The sequence below is a fragment of the Cupressus sempervirens genome, chromosome 4 (assembly GCF_028749045.1).
Source record: "Cupressus sempervirens isolate cs-2001-9-10 chromosome 4, ASM2874904v1, whole genome shotgun sequence".
Lineage (NCBI taxonomy): Eukaryota > Viridiplantae > Streptophyta > Pinopsida > Cupressales > Cupressaceae > Cupressus > Cupressus sempervirens.
In genome coordinates this window covers 329,646,125-329,662,708 of record NC_143121.1, presented here as the reverse complement: position 1 = coordinate 329,662,708, position 16,584 = coordinate 329,646,125, and the positions used below count along the sequence as shown (strand labels likewise).

The 16,584-nt window shown below is 31.8% G+C and overlaps 1 pseudogene; it reads left to right on the top strand.

The window, feature by feature from the left end:
* The first annotated feature begins 12,839 nt into the window (after nt 1-12,839).
* Nucleotides 12,840-14,117, top strand: LOC149561365 (ATP-dependent zinc metalloprotease FTSH 2, chloroplastic-like; annotated as a pseudogene).
* Nucleotides 14,118-16,584: the final 2,467 nt, after the last annotated feature.

Sequence of the window (16,584 nt, the reverse complement as noted above, 5' to 3'; positions counted from 1 at the left end):
CTTCTAGGAGTAAGCCTAATCCTAGGGGGGGTGGATGTAGTGCCTGCCCCTAGTTTACATTTTTCTAGTTACATTGTTGCTATCATTGCCAAACTCTTTTAGGCAAATTTTTTTGTTGATGGTTAGTAGCATTATTTTGAGACTATTAGATATTGTATTACAAATTCAGTTGATATATGATGAGATTACTTAGACTCTACATTTCATGTATGCATGATGATTATTACATTATTCTCAGTTATTGATGATGTTTAGCTAGATGGCTTATTATATGTGTTATCTTATGGATACTTACCCCATATTGCATGTGTATGGTGTGTGTGTTTGTTTTCTTTATGTATGGCATTTCTGATGTGGTTAAGGAAGGGAGTTGTAGTCACCTGCTAGTCGGGATCTACACGATGCACCACTTTCTATCATTGCCTATTTAGCTTAGCATATATATATTGTGTATGTACATGCATGGACTTTAGGTTGTAGGTATTGGGTATCAACTTCCCTGAATTGCCAGGATAAGCATACCCTATCGCACTATCTCAATGGTAAGAGAGGGGAGATAAATTCTCAAGTCCAAATCCTAAACCCTTAAACCATTTGTCATAGAAAGGTAGGACAAGTATCTGACATGTTTTACCTTTTGAATGTGTCAGATGACATAATTTGTGATTTTAACCCTTTAGACTAATTTTGTATGGATTGTTCTATGATGGGTTTTCATATTTTATTTTGGAGGTCTTTGGTGAATTTTTTATTAATTAAGTCTAAATTAAAAGATTTAATTATTTGGGGAAAATTATTGAGATATTATGACATTTTGATTTTTTGATTTTAATTTATTAAATGAGAAATTAATTAATTAAAAGAATTTAATAATTAAAAATAATAATAATTAAAAAAATAAAAGTCATAAGCCTACCTAGGAGTATGTGCACCTCTTTTATGCACGTGTCTACAACACAAGAGTTAGCGCACAAATTAAGCACATGGTGTCTACAACCTTGTGACTCATTTAGAAGGTTGGAAAAGGCTTGTGCTTAGTTGTCAATGCTTATCTTATCTTCTAGTTGTTTCTAGAGACATTCTAGGTGCTTCCTGAGAGGTTCTTATATTCAGGCACTCCTAGCAGCTCGGTGTGCATTTTTGGGTGGATCCACGAATGTTGGAGAAGGAAGGGGCTTACTCTATAGATTCTAAGGAGAAGTGAATTAGTATCAGTGTCCAAGTAGAAACTCGTGATTTTGCATATGTTATTCCACTTCTTCCACTTCCTGTCTTTTGAATGCTTTCTGAGGGTTTCATGTGTTGAATATTTCAGTTATATGCATTCATGTCATGGATATTTAAATTTCTATATGAGAAAACCACATCATGCATAGATCTAAGGAATTTATTGGGCTAGGGTTTAAATGTTATGGGTAAATCTTCTCAGAAGGAATAGATAGATAAATTTAAATAAAAGGAAGATAGACTGTATTTCTTCATCTGAATAATTCAAGGTTTTTTTAAATAAATACACTGTACACATCATTCAAATTTATGTCTGGAATATTTTATATATATATATATATATATATATATATATATATATATATATATACTCTAAATTCTATTATTTATACTATCATTATTTAAAAAAATGGTTTTGGAGAAACGTTCATATTGAAAACGCTTATTTTGAAAACATTTTTTTGTGAAATAAAATAAAAATAGGAAAAAAAAAATTTAATTATTTAAAATTGGTGAGAGGTAGGCAGTCACATCTCACTCTCCATCAGTGGTCAGTGTCCACGACAGTGGACCTATCGGCAGCCATTAAAGGCTGCACGATGGCCACTACCGTGGCAATGTTGGGCAGGTCTCTCGTATGGGATGGCGCTACAATCGCAGCAGTCTGTGAATCCTAAATTCACAGTACAGTCCTCGAGTACATTTATATATGTTGTTTGATATTAGTGTTAGGTAAAACACATGTTATATATATATATATATATATATATATATATATATATATATATATATATATATATATATATATATATATATATATATATATATATATATATCCTAAATTCACAGTACAGTCCTCGAGCACATTTATATATGTTGTTTGATATTAGTGTTAGGTAAAACACATGTTATATATATATATATATATATATATATATATATACACACACACATATATATAGGTATACATAGATTTCTTTATAATGTTATTGAAAATTATTGTTATTAAATATTAATAATTTTTAAAATATAAATTATTATATATTAATAATTATTAATTATTAATTATTATATAATTTTTAAATGGAAATTTATTTAGTTATTGAATTAATAGATATCATTTAATGATATAGTTTTAGATTATCAAAAAAGGAAAAAACAAGCCATCCAACAAGAAAGAGCCCAAAAACCTACTGAAAAGTATCATCAAAATTAGGTTTTACGGGGACCTGAAACCACTAAAAAAGTCTAGATAGAATACCCAAGTTTTACAAGGACCTGGAACCTACAGTACAAGATAAAAACTAAAAACAAGAAAACAAGACCAAACACAAGAACCAAAAGAACCAGCCAACAAACAGGACCTACACAAGAACCCGACCAGAGAAGAAAACTCAGGAAACTATTGCAATTTTGTAATCATCTTCATAGCCTCCTTACCAATTGTAGTCATGTCCTGGATGGAGTTAGCAGCCAAAGAAGCAGTAGCAATCAAAGATTTTTTCCTCAAACTATGTCTTGTCCTCTTGCTTGGGCCCTTCGAAGATATGGTTCCTTCATTAACTCTTTTACCCAACATTGCCATAGCAGCACAGATGCTAGAGGTAACTTGCTCCATTTTTGTTTCACTTTCCCTAATGAGCAGTCTAGGATTCTACTCATAATCCTTAAGTTTTTAATGATATAGTTTATATTTAGAAATTAATGTAAATTAGATTAAATAAGGGTTATGTGGATGTTTTATGAACTATTGAGATTGTAAATTATTTGAAAGCGATAAATGATTTAAAAGAATTAACCTTCCTAAAGTAGTATAGAGAAATTGATTTTAAAATATGGAAGGGAGGGTCTTTTTCAATATAGTGAATATGTAAAATACTTTTAGAACATTTTAGAAAATTTGATTCAAAGAGTTATGGAGGAAAACTTCGATCTAGCAAAACAAACACATGGGTTAGGAAAATGTACAATTTTCCTTCCCTTGATATCTAAATCTGAAATGAAAACTGAAACCGCACACTTAATTCACCTATGTGATTTTAATGAAACCAAAACATGTGCTTACAATTTTTGTTTCTCTATGCTATTTGTTTTGGGTTTTTGGGTTGACTAGATTGTTGACCAGTTATAGGACGTCTACCAAAGGCTCAAGGGTTATGAGATGTGATGTCATGCTGATGCTAATTGATCTTGATCTTTTTAAACCCAATCATGGTATGTGATGGCATGCTCTATGATGTGTGTGGTTTACTGATTGTTATTGTTTCCAGTCTTCATGTGTAAGCTATAATATATGTATATGAGATACTTGACTTAACCGCTTTTGAGTCATTGATAAGTTATATATTTGGATTACTTTTCAGTTGCCTTGATGGGACTGAAGTGTTTATTTGATCTTGATGATGTCATGTTGTGACATGTATGATTTGACCATTTTGGAAGCCTTGATCAGTATTATTTCAAGATATTTTCTAGTTGCTCGTTGAGAACCAATGGATATTGTGAATTGTCATTTGATGCCTTTTAGTTGCTTGTAGAGAATTGATATGTTATTATGATTATCTTTATGATGCTTTCCAGTTTCTTGTATAGGATTGAGGCAATTCTAAAATTTTGTGAGTTCATGAGCTTAGGGTAGGTTATCTACATGTAGTGTCGGGAAGTGGCTTACAATGGGGGCTGGGGCCCTAAGTGGCTACCAGGGTAACTCATTGTAGGTTATTTAATAAGTGAAAACATTACACTAAATACTGACTTAAAGGAACCTAATAAGATAATTTTATGTTCTTGCCCATACCTCCAGTGCTAGTACAGACTAGGATAGGAGTAGAGAGAATGCTTGGTTGTGACCTTGCATTCTGTAGTATGCCTTGTCAGTATGAGAGGATACTAGTGGCCACATAGGGATCACTAGGGGGCCAAGGTCTATTGAGAGACTACCAGGGTAACTCTAGCGCTATTTGTGCAATGACACTTTCCCTCTTACATGGTAGGTTTCCTATGTGTCTTGTGTGCCTCTAGGTATAGATGTTAGTCTATGTTGGAACCTTTGAGTTAGTATACTTTTAGGATTCCTAGACTTAGAGAGTAAATGTGTTATGTGATTTGATATCATGTTTGGGATTTGAGATTATCTCCTCAGCGTGGTGGGAGTGGGCCATTTAGGTTCCACACAGTCGAGTGGTAGTGCTTTTTCACTCTTACCATTTGAGATCCATCTGAGACACCGTGGCTGGAGCATTCTTTGTTGGCATTTATCTTCATTCTATTCTTGGATCATTATTATGGACATGGATACTTATAGTGATGATTAGTATTTGATAGATGATGTTATCTACTTTGTAGGATCATCTTATGCTTTATTCTTGCATGTTAGATTTCTCTCTGCATATGTTGTAGTACATTTTAGGAGTGACATTCCTACTATGATAATAGCAATGATCTCTTTAGTGATTTGGGATGTTATGCATGGAGGGATGGCTAGGGACCATGATGGTCTAATGATACTATTGACAATTGGGAGGAACCACACACTTAGTTAATTGTGTTTTATGATGTATGGTTATCTTTTATGATAGATGTTATATCTTTATTGATGGATGGATGTCTCATGTATGGTATATGGTTTCATTTACTTTATTGGACTTGCATCATGGATGAGAATAGGATGATTTACTTTATTTCCACATATGTATATTCTTTTAACCCTTTCATACCCTGTGACATGTACAGTGGATGATTGTGCATTCTGAAAATTCATTTGCTAAGAGATATTTGGAACAAATGTATATTGTTTTAAGGACGTTGGACTTTTCATTATTCTTTCATATGGATGTGGTATTTGATGGACTTAGTATTAGTTAATTTAAATGTGATTCAACGTTAAGGTATCCTTAAGGAATGTAACTTGTTATGTATGTTTATGTATACTTTTAGTTGAATAGATGTTATTGCTTTCGCTACTGTGTGTTTGATGTGGATGGTTTAATTGTCATGTTTCATTTTATTTTTATTTTTAAATGTTACCAAACTTAGTGAAACTTTAGGTTAATTCTTTTGGATCCCTTGGCAAGGCATTACATTCCATGTCATGTGAGTCTTGGGAAACGAGGGGGACCACATTTTGGAGGAAATAGGTAGATTTTAAAAGAAAAATGGCTAGGAAATGAAGTATTAAGGTAGTTAGTAGATTAGGAAGTATAGGTTAGTTTAGAAGTTAGTATTAAAGTAGTAAGTAGTGTGGGATAGTTAATAAGTAGTGATTAGTGGTAAATAAGTATGGAGGTTTATTAATTGTGATTGGGTTAGGGATTAGTTAATGTCTTAAGTTTTTGGGAAAAGATTACCTTAGGTGATTTAACATATAGCTAAAAGTGGTAGAGTGGCTAGTAAGGCATATTTAGTGGGGAGGTAATAGGGGATGAAAAATTCAAATTGAAGTTAAATTTATTAATAATTAAAATTGTAGTTAAATTCAATAATAATTAAAAATAGTAGTTTAAAATTGTGGTTGAATTAGTAAGTATAGTGATACAGTTAAATTGATTGAGAACTTGGTTAATGGGATAAGTGTAGACAAGGTAGTAGTTAGTTAGTTGCTTAGTTGTTCATGCCCCTTAGTTAATATATAAACTTGATAATAAAATCAATGCTATATAATTGAAAGCTAATAATAAGGTTCTAGAGAAATAAAAAAATAAAAATAATTAGTATGTATATATATACCTTTGCAATAGTCAAAATGATGGTACAGGATTAGTTAGAATTTTAACAAAATGACAATGTGCAAGAGCTCATTAAAAATTGTATACCTAAATAAAAGAAAATAAAAATAAAATAATAAAATAATAAAATAAAATGGAAAGGGGATTGGCCTAAAACATAATAAGTTAAGGACACTTTATAAGTGCAAAGATATATATATATATATATAAATATATATAAACACACCTACCCACTCTCAAAAATTACTAAGTTCTTAAAATTTATATGGATGTAGGATTGGTGTTTACATTATCATTCACAGATGAATTGAATTATTGAAACTACAATGGCACAAAATTTTACTTCACATTCATATATGTAATGTCTTACTACTAGGATTGGATTATAGAACCGAAGTGAAAACATCACCTAGCTCCTATGTTATAACATAGATTTTAACAAATGTTAAAAGTCTAATTGGTCTTCCTTAGAAACTAAAGTCTAGAATTTCATATGAAAAAGAAATTCTCCCACATCACCTAGAATCAATTACCTCCAACTCAATGATTGAATAAAGCAACGTTCTAATATCCTTGAAGGATATGAATTGTTATATTCTCGACACCCCATAGTTTTATAGAATACTCACAACAAAGCATAGGTATGTTTATATGCTATCCTTTAGTTCACCTTAATAAATAAAAATTGGCTATGTTTTGCCTTGTAAAAGTTGGGCATGACAACATTACATAAGCCCTCTAGAACTACCTAGTTGATTACTCGCTTCTTGAAGGTTGTAACTAATATTGAATTTAGAAAGCATCAAGCACCCTTGAAATGGTGTCGATTGAAAAAAATGGGTAGAGGTTAGTAAGACTACCTACACAACTGATAGGGCATCCTAACTTGCTTAGTATAATACTAGGCTTTGTGGATTTATGTCCTCCTTAAATTGAGTACCTTCTAACCTGCCTTGCCTGGTAGTTCAAGACTTATAACATTTTTATGTACCTTTAGAGGCCAATTATTTTTTGATGATATGAGATATTCTAAGTGAAGTTCTTTGCATGTCCCCTTCCTCCTAAAATTCTTCAGCCTATCTCCCTTAGTTGTAGATATTTCCCATAATAGCTTCTAAGTAGTATGTGTTTTCCCATTCAACATAGTAGATGACATTGTTGTTTATTCTCACTGCCACCTTTCGTTGATGTTTGAGAGTGGTAGTTTCTTGTCTTGATATTTTGCTTTGATTTTCATCAAATTGATTTTTCATTGTGGGGTCCATTCTCTTTTGGATAATAAGGCTTTATTGAATTGCTTTTAAATTGCAATTAGTGATCATTAATTAGTATTTCTCCTCTTGATTTTTTAAATTGCTTTAGTGATCAATGTTTAGTTACTTTTTTAGTTTTCAAAATATGAGGTCCTCTTAACTCTATATATTTTGTATTGTCCTACTTAGATAATATATTGATATAGTTGTGGTTTCATTTCATTCTTCTCAAGTTTTTAGGGATATAATATAGTTTTTCAAGATATAACACACAAATATTTCTTTTAACTATATTAGTGTTATTTTCAGTTGTATATTCTACATTAGAAGAATCAGATGCCTTTTCTACTTGTTGAAAGTCTCTACTAGTATAAGCAGATGTATTTTCTTCTTATAGTTGGTAGGGGTCGCAAGAGAAGAGGGAGTGCTAATGAGAAGAAAGACTAGTGAATGGTGCTAGAGGCTGAAAGAAGGCAATGATGTCCAATGCAGCAAGTTCCTAAATGTTATATGTTTATTAAATTTTATAGTAGTATGTACATGATGGTTAATGAAGGTGTGTATGATCTTGTAGAGAAACTAGGAATGTAATTTGACACACCATTAATAAAATTCACTTGTCTAATAGCAAGTTGTCTTGTCTCCATAGGATTTACAAGATCATCTTCCTCTATTGTGGAAGTTTTTTAAGGGCAGTGATATAACTTTTTGTTCTTTTTATTTCCCAATGACCATGGAGGAGCCATTTGGGGCTAATTTTTATAACACTAGATTTTTTAATTATGGATTAAAACTATTTTGCATACACATCTTGAAGATAGCTAACATACTTGAAGCCAAGTAGCTATGTGTCTTGGCTGCTAGGATGAAATTTCTTAGAGCAATCTATATTCTTGTAGTTTTCTTTGTATCTTGGACATTATGACATATTTAAACTAATTCAATGTCTGGTCTATTCACTACAAACTATTATGGTCTTCTTTGTTCTAGAATCATTGATTTTGCCAGTTATATCTTTTAGGAAGTCTAGTTGTTCACTCTGTGTTTCAACCATTTGAAGAAAGTGCATTTACAATTTTTGTGAAGGTGGCACAAGGTGATCCCTTATGTACCTTTTGATAAAGTTATCAACTATTATGCAGATAAAAACAATGACCAATAAGATTGGATTATGTTTTTATCCTTTTTATCTATGTTTGGTCAACAAGCAATATATTTGTTAGAAATTATCATTATTGTATATCCTTAGATAATTTTGGATTCATATTTTATATCTTTTTAATTTGATACAAACAAATTAACCTACTCCCTAGAAGACAAGTTAAATGTTTTAACAACTAGTTGATCATTTTTATACAATATGACAATGATAAAATACTCACTTTTTATCATAAGCAAATCATCATGGAGGAATTTGGCTTTAGAACATGTTCTACACTTGGGCTTAAAGCTTGTCATCATGAATGATATGTATAGTTTTATGGCATCATGTCTGTTGTTGGTCAAGTTTCCACAAAATTGCAATAGATGATGCATCTTTTGGTATAAATTCTTTTTATATTTTTTGTTTTGAACTTTATATTTCTAATTTTTTGGTGGATACCAAATGAAGAGTGTTCATCTAAAAAATTGCACTTTGTATCTCATTTTCATTATTGATGAAGTTGTTCTTTATATCAGCTTTCAATATTTTATGTTAGAGCATGCAATCAAACTAAAATGGTAGAATCTATTATTGTAAATCAGAGGAATAATTGTATTCTTACAAAAATAATGGAAGTTTTATCACCATGTTGATATATTTTAGGAGTTTTTAAACGTATAGTTCATATGGGGCTTCATATTTTTGGACTTATCTTCATCACATTTAGTCTAAGATACTCTTGTATCCTTGTGAGACTATTATATGGAGAAAAAAATGGACTGATGGTGAAGCTTCAGTGGCATTGGGTTACTATTTCCTTTGTGTTATGGTTCTGGCTATAAATGGTAAAGATATTTAATATATCTTTTTGTTTACCTTTGGTTTTGTTCGCAGTAAACGATAGTTGAAAAGGTCATTTCTTGTAATATAAAGTTACACCAAAATGCACTTTCCCTTGACTCTATTATTAATTAATTTTTCATTCTCAAGTGGAATGATATATTTATTTTACTATTGCTTAACCAAAAAGAGAGAGGAACAAGCACATTATCTGTGGGTTGTGCCCTACTTGAAAGTTTGAAACAACATTTAACTCTCGTGCATCCATTTTTCCATGGAGATAAGCAGCAATACATTGCAAAATTACCCTCAAAAAAGAATAAACCATCAAGCAACCTTTCTATAGAATAATTTTTATGCTTATACTTCTTAAGTGATATAATCTAGTAATGAAGTTAGTAGTTAGATTTTGAGGTTAACTGTTCGGCAACCATTTGTCATTATTAAGCCCAATAATCTAAAAATATTTATCCCCTGACACATATGAATGTTGGAATGGATTGAATGCATGAACTTTAAGTTTGAGGAAATAAGGAAAGATGACATGGTGATTGTTGCTACTCTGATTATTGGATTGAAGATGATTCTAGACAAAGTGAGATGTATTCTTGATATCCAAAGCCCCCTACGGATGTCACTAGACTTAACTCTTTCTTCAACACATTGGGTACTTCTAGAAGTTCATTAAGAACTTTGCATAAAAATCATATTGGTTGGATAAGTTAACTCAAAATAGCAAGCCATACGCATGGGAGATTGCACATGGAGAGGCCTTTAAGGAGCTCAAACAAGGCTAGGGTGTATGCCCATTTTGGCATATCTAAATTGGCACAAGGATTTCTATGTTAGAGGCATCCACATGAACATAGAAATCCTTGTCCCAATTTAGATATGCCAAAATGGGCGTATACACTAGCCTTTTTTGAGCTCCTCAAAGCACTCCCCTTGTGCAATCTCCCATGTGTATGGCTTGCCATTTCAAGTCAACTTATCTAACCAATAGGATTTTTATGCAAACCTCTTAATGAACTTCTAGAAGTACCCAATGTATCCAAGAAAGTGTTAAGTTCAGTGACATCCGTAGTGGGCTCCATATCAAGGATAAATCTCACTTTTTGTAGAATCATCTTCAATCCAATTTTCATTTTTTTTAAACAAAGCAAGTTCATCAAAAATTTGACCAATGATGGTATGAATTCATTGAAATTTTGACCAAAACTGGTCAAATTTTTTACCAACTCATCGACCAGGATTTTGTCGTGGGTTTGGCATCCTAGTCAATCAAGGATCAAAATTAGTCAAACTTCAGACGAAACTTGGTCTAATTTTATACCAATGTATTGACATTATTTCTAATTGACAAGGATGAAATTTTTTACCAAATTTTGCGTCGATATTTTGATACTCAAAGGACTTGGTCAAAATTTTGATGACAAAAATAGCAATGAAACCATTGGTCAAAAATTCAACCAATATGAGTCAAAAATTTGACCAATTTTGGTCAAAAATTGAGTCAAAATATACTAGTGTTGGGACATGCATGTATTGTCTGGTACTTCATTCCAATTTGATTCATAATGGTAGATAGTTCTCAATATGAACGAGGAAGATTTTTTTATGGTGGTAATAGAAACTTGCCTATCAACCTAAAACAAGAAATATGAATTGTTAATATAATGAATAGTAATGGTATGCCAACATTGAAGATGACAAATATGGCATACCTTAGCATATGTGATGTTGCTACATTGGATAAACCATTCATAACATTCATGTTCACCAACAACACTATAGTAGAGAGAAGACATGTTTGGGAGCCTTGGTATAAGGGCTTGTATGTCTTCTCAAGTATAGGTATATATCAAGACCATCTTCATCATCATTATTAGATGCACTACTACCATCATTGTGATCACCTTCATCAGATGTTCCAATATCATTTTGTTTGATCATGTCCTCTAGAACATTATCATCTTCTTCCATGGGAGTGTTGTCCTTAGCTTGGATATTCACACCTGCATTTTCCTTCAGTTGGAAATCCACATTCACCAATCAAATAAAATTGTGGCCCCCTTCAATGTGACCATGTTCCCTACAATGACTCTGGCTTGTTGTAATTATAATTCTTTGATTTTTTAAGACCTTACACTTTTTGCAAGGACAATTACATTTATCAATTTTTCTTTAGAATTGAGACCAAAATCTAGAAATTGTCTCATTATTTTGTTCTAGGTTCATATTGTCAAGCATAGTCTTTCTTCATAGGAAAATATATCTACAAAATTATTGGACATGTACTTAATGTTTATATCTGCACATATGGTTTTGAAAGAAAAATTTGGTGTAATTAATGTGTATATCTGTAAAAATATTGGACATGTTTTACTCAATTTTTATAGCTATACATATGGTTTTGAAAGAAAAATTTGCCCTAACTAATGTGTATATCTACAAAAATATTAGACATGTTGTACTTAAAGTTTATATCTTCAAATATGGTTTTGAAAGAAAAAAATTGTCACCTCGCTCAAATTCACCCATATTATAATCAATGAAAACTTGTTTGCTTACAATTCTCTTTGTTAATTATATAATATACAATGCTCATTATACAATATTTAATTACCAAGCTCATCATCTTGGTATTAAATTGTTCATTTAAAATAATTTTATAGTTAGCATGGTACATAGGAGATCTTGTTATAGCATAGTGGTCTTCTACGAATCATTGTGGCCACAAGGAGTACTTGAGCTCACTCGAGGAGAACATGTTAGGCCAACTTTATTATCAAAGTATTTTATCTCTTAGCTCCTCAAGTACTATTGAACAATTTGAACTTTTTGATTCTTACTCTCATTCACATCTATGGTAAATTCTCATGGATAGTTATTGAAATTATACCTCTCCATGTTGAAATCAAATTTTGAGATTCATCAATGTTGCTTCTCACTAAATCCTACATTCATATCACTCTAAGCTTTCCTTTGGGTGCCCAAGGGATTGGAGGTCCTTCCTATAAGCTACTCTATGGAAATTCCCCTGATATTGTTACAATGGTTCCAAAGGAGAGTTCTAATCCATCACTATTAGGACACAATATAACTCATCGAGTTATTCTTGTGTATCATCAATGGGGGAAATTTCACAGTTGATATATTCTATACTTAAATTTAATTTTGCTGGAATCATTTATGCATTTTTTATTGATGTTTAGATCACACGCAGTGATCCATCATGAATATGATATTAACATATGTTTAATGACAGACAAGTTATTTTAGAATATAGGGCAAGTCTTTTATGTTCCTTTATTGTTGCATTCACCAATTTGCACATCTTTTTAGATGAGTGGATTTGAATTTAGTTCTCAATATAGGATTCTTCAATGAAATGAGTAATTCATTTTTTCTGTCTAGATGGTTATTTTCTAGAAAGATAGGATTCCTTAAAAAATGTAGTTGTTCCAACGACATTCAATACTATCAAAATAGTTGAGAAGCTGGAGATGATGATGCTAATGTTGAAAATCATCTACTTATCACATACAAGTCATTATATATTTTCCTAATATAAATGGTCTCAAAGTCATTCTTAAGGTTCATGCAAGAAAGAAGAAGTTTGGAAAATATGTCTTACTTGATGTTGTTTCCATGAGAACACTCAAGTTTAGTGGTGCTGATCTTGCAAACCTCTTGAATGAAGAAGCAATTCTATACATATCAAGTAAGGAAATAGATGATGCAATAGATAGGATTGTGGTTGGTTTGGAGGGCATATGAATGATGGAAATAGTAAGATTTTGGTGCCTTACTATGGAGTTGGACATGCAATTTGTGTTTAAGTACACAAAACTAAACATCTATTGGTACTTTATTATATGCTTTTATGTAGAACCTTCACATATGTATGGACCACAAGTTGGAAGTCTGATTTGCAATAATATATGATATCAATGTGTGTTTCAAAGGAAACATAATCTTGTTTTGGTAACTGTTACAAGGTCAACACCATGACCCCTGGATGAAATCCAGCTCAACAAGTTACTCTTGTACCTCGAGGACAAGCACATGGTCTTACATGATTTTTTCCTGGAGATGACTCGAGTCTCATTACCAAGAAGTAATTCTTTGCTTGGATTGTGGGACATCTTGGTGGAAAAGCTATAGAAGAAGTCATATTTGGTGAACTTAAGGTCACATCAAGTGTTGTCAATGACTTGTGGTAGGCAACACAAATGGAAAAATAGGTATTTTTCTCTAAGTGAAGATTGTGAAACATTCCCAAATGCACATAAAATATGGAGATGAATTTTGTTAATCATTAATTCTAGAACTAATTTTTTAAAAATATGAAACTATATCTATCTATCTATGTATTATAAAATTATATATATATCTATCTATATGTATGTACGTATATACGTAACTTCTAAATATTTCATTTCTCATTGTGTTGTCATTAGGATTTTGTTTCTCATTTCTCATTTGTGATAACATAGGTCAACTCTAATTTTAACCTTTCTATTTGAAAAATTCTATAAGTGAGGCATCAAATGGGAAACTTAGAATGTTTTTCTATAACTTATAGATGGTTAAGAGGTTCAGAATGTCTAAAATTGGTCCATGGGCTCTGTTGGACCCTATAGTCCAAAGTGGTGATTTTTTTTGCGCATGATGGCAAGGAGTTCCATGCCTAAGAAGCTAGTAGAAGACATTGATAGAGCAATGAGAGGCATTTCATATAATGCATATGAGGTGGCTAAAAGTCACATTAGGAGTAATCGGGTAGTAATGGATAAGATTGTGGAGATCTTATTGGAAAAAGAGACACTTTCAAGGGATGAGTTCAGGGCCATCCTATCTAAGTTTATAGAGATCCCAATCAGCAACAAGGATGTATGTGTTACTCCTCAACTAGCATCAGCTTGATGGATGTAATACCCCAAAATTAGCACATTGCCATGCTAAACCAATTCTCGTATATTCAATCATTCCTAAGTCCTATTTTACTAGGCAATTTTGATTCTGATAAGCTCTACTCGACCTAAGTGTCAAATGCAAAAAAACCCTAATCTGCATTAATCACACTATTTGTTTAATTCCTAAGTATCGACTCAAATTAGCTATATTAAACCTATTAGTTAAGTTTAATTTAATTATAAGTGTTCATACTTTAATTAAATTAAAATTACTTTTTTTAGCTAATGTACAAAGGATTAAAATGTTTTTAATTTAATAATGTCCTCATTTTAATTATTGAATTTAATTATTCAATTAATTAAAGTTTATTGATTTGTGAGGTGATATTCTATTTTATTAAATTAAATATTCTCTCTTCAATTCAAAAATGGAAACTCTGAGTTGATTGAAATTAGAATAGGAATTAAATCAGTTAACCCCTTATTCTACTCAAAATTAAATTAGTTAACTCCTTATTCCACTCAAAATTAAATCAATTAACCCCTTATTCCACTCAAAATTAATTAGATAACTCCCTTTTCGTAAGGAATTTTTCATTTTGATTGAGTCTCATCTTCAATCTTGACTGTTCATTCCAATTGATCTCAACCGTCAATCGATCCTAGGATTCTATTTAAGAAGCCTTTGATTCCTCATAAAAGGAGGTTGAATTGAATTGGTATTGAATTTACTTTGGAATACCTACTTATTTTTCGCATACATCCATAGCTTAATTTCTTTCATCGCAATCTCATATTAGCCTAAAATGCATTCATTTAGCATAATATATTCCTTTTGTTCTTATATTAAAATGCATTTCATATAGATTAATTGCATTCTCATATAGCTCTCATAAAATGCTTTGTACTAGAGGTCTAGTTGCTAGCTTCTTATTTTGAGAGCAAAGGTAAAATCCTTATAGTTAGAAGGCAACAATCGTACAATCACTATCTCCAAAAGAAAAAGAGGAATTCATTTCCTTCTTCCAAGAGAAAAAGATAAACTTTGCGTGGACATACCCAGCCATGCCAGGATTAGATCCTGATCTCATAATGCATCACTTGTCTTTTGTAATAGGGGTTAAATTGGTCAAACAGAAACTTAGGAAAATGCATCCTCATGTTACATTACTTGTCATAGCTAAACTAGAAAAGCTTTTGAAAGCTAGTTTCATTTGTGCTATTGATTATGCTAAATGGATTTCCAACATTGTTCTAGTCTCCAAGAAAAAAAAATCTATCAGAGTCTATACAAATTTCTAAGATCTAAACTTAGCATGTCCAAAGGATGATTTTCCACTCCCTAACATTGCTACGATAATGGACATGACAAAAAGATATGAAATGTACTCACTTATGGATAGATTTTCTAGTTATAATCAGATTAAAATTACATCTGAAGATTAGGAAAATACTGCTTTCACTTGTGCATAGGAAACTTTCTATTGGAACATAATGCCATTTGGTCTGAAAAATGTTGGCACTACATATCAGAGGGTAGTTACTACAATTTTTCATGACATGATGCATAAAACAATGGAATACTATGTTGATGATACTTTGGATAAGAGCGCAAAACACAACACTCACCTTCAATATTTGGGACCTATCCTAGATCACATGGAGAAATTCAGTCTTAGACTTAATCCCAAGAAATGTGCATTTGGTGTAACATCTGGGAAACTACTTGATTACATTGTCTCTACAAAATTAATCAAGGCTGATCTAGAGAAAGTTCAAGCAATCATCGATATGCCTCCACCTTGTAATATCAATCAGATGAGGAGCTTACAAGGAAGACTTCAATCCATTCGTAGATTCATCTCTTAGCTGGCAGATAGATCATAGCCATTTACCAAGACTCTACATAAAGGTGTGAAATATAACTAGAGTGAAGATTGCGAAAAAAGTCTAACACAAATAAAACAATACCTTGCTCATGCACTGATCTTGATGCCTCCTATTTATAGGAAGCCTCTTATTTTGTACATCTTAGCAACAAAAACCTCTTTGGGTATCTTGCTAGCTCAAGAAGACAATGATAACAAGGAAAGAGCTATTTACTATCTAATTTGCATGATAATCTCTTATGAAATGAATTACAATATCATTGAGAAGGCTTTCCTGGCGGTCGTCTTCACTTTCCAAAAGTTGGAACACTACATGTTTTCTCATACTACACAACTAGTTTCTAAAATTGATCCACTAAAATACTTAATTAGTAAGGCAGCTCTAACAAGGAGATTGGTTAAGTGGATCATGATCTTGAGTGAGTTTGACATTTAGTATGTTGAATAGAAGGTTATCAAAGGACAAGCAATTGTTGATCAGTTAGCAGAGGCACCAATATAGAGTCTTTTTTAACTAAACATTGACTTTCCTATTGAATCAATTCTAATGATTACACATCAAAATTAGGTGGTGTTCTTTGACAATTC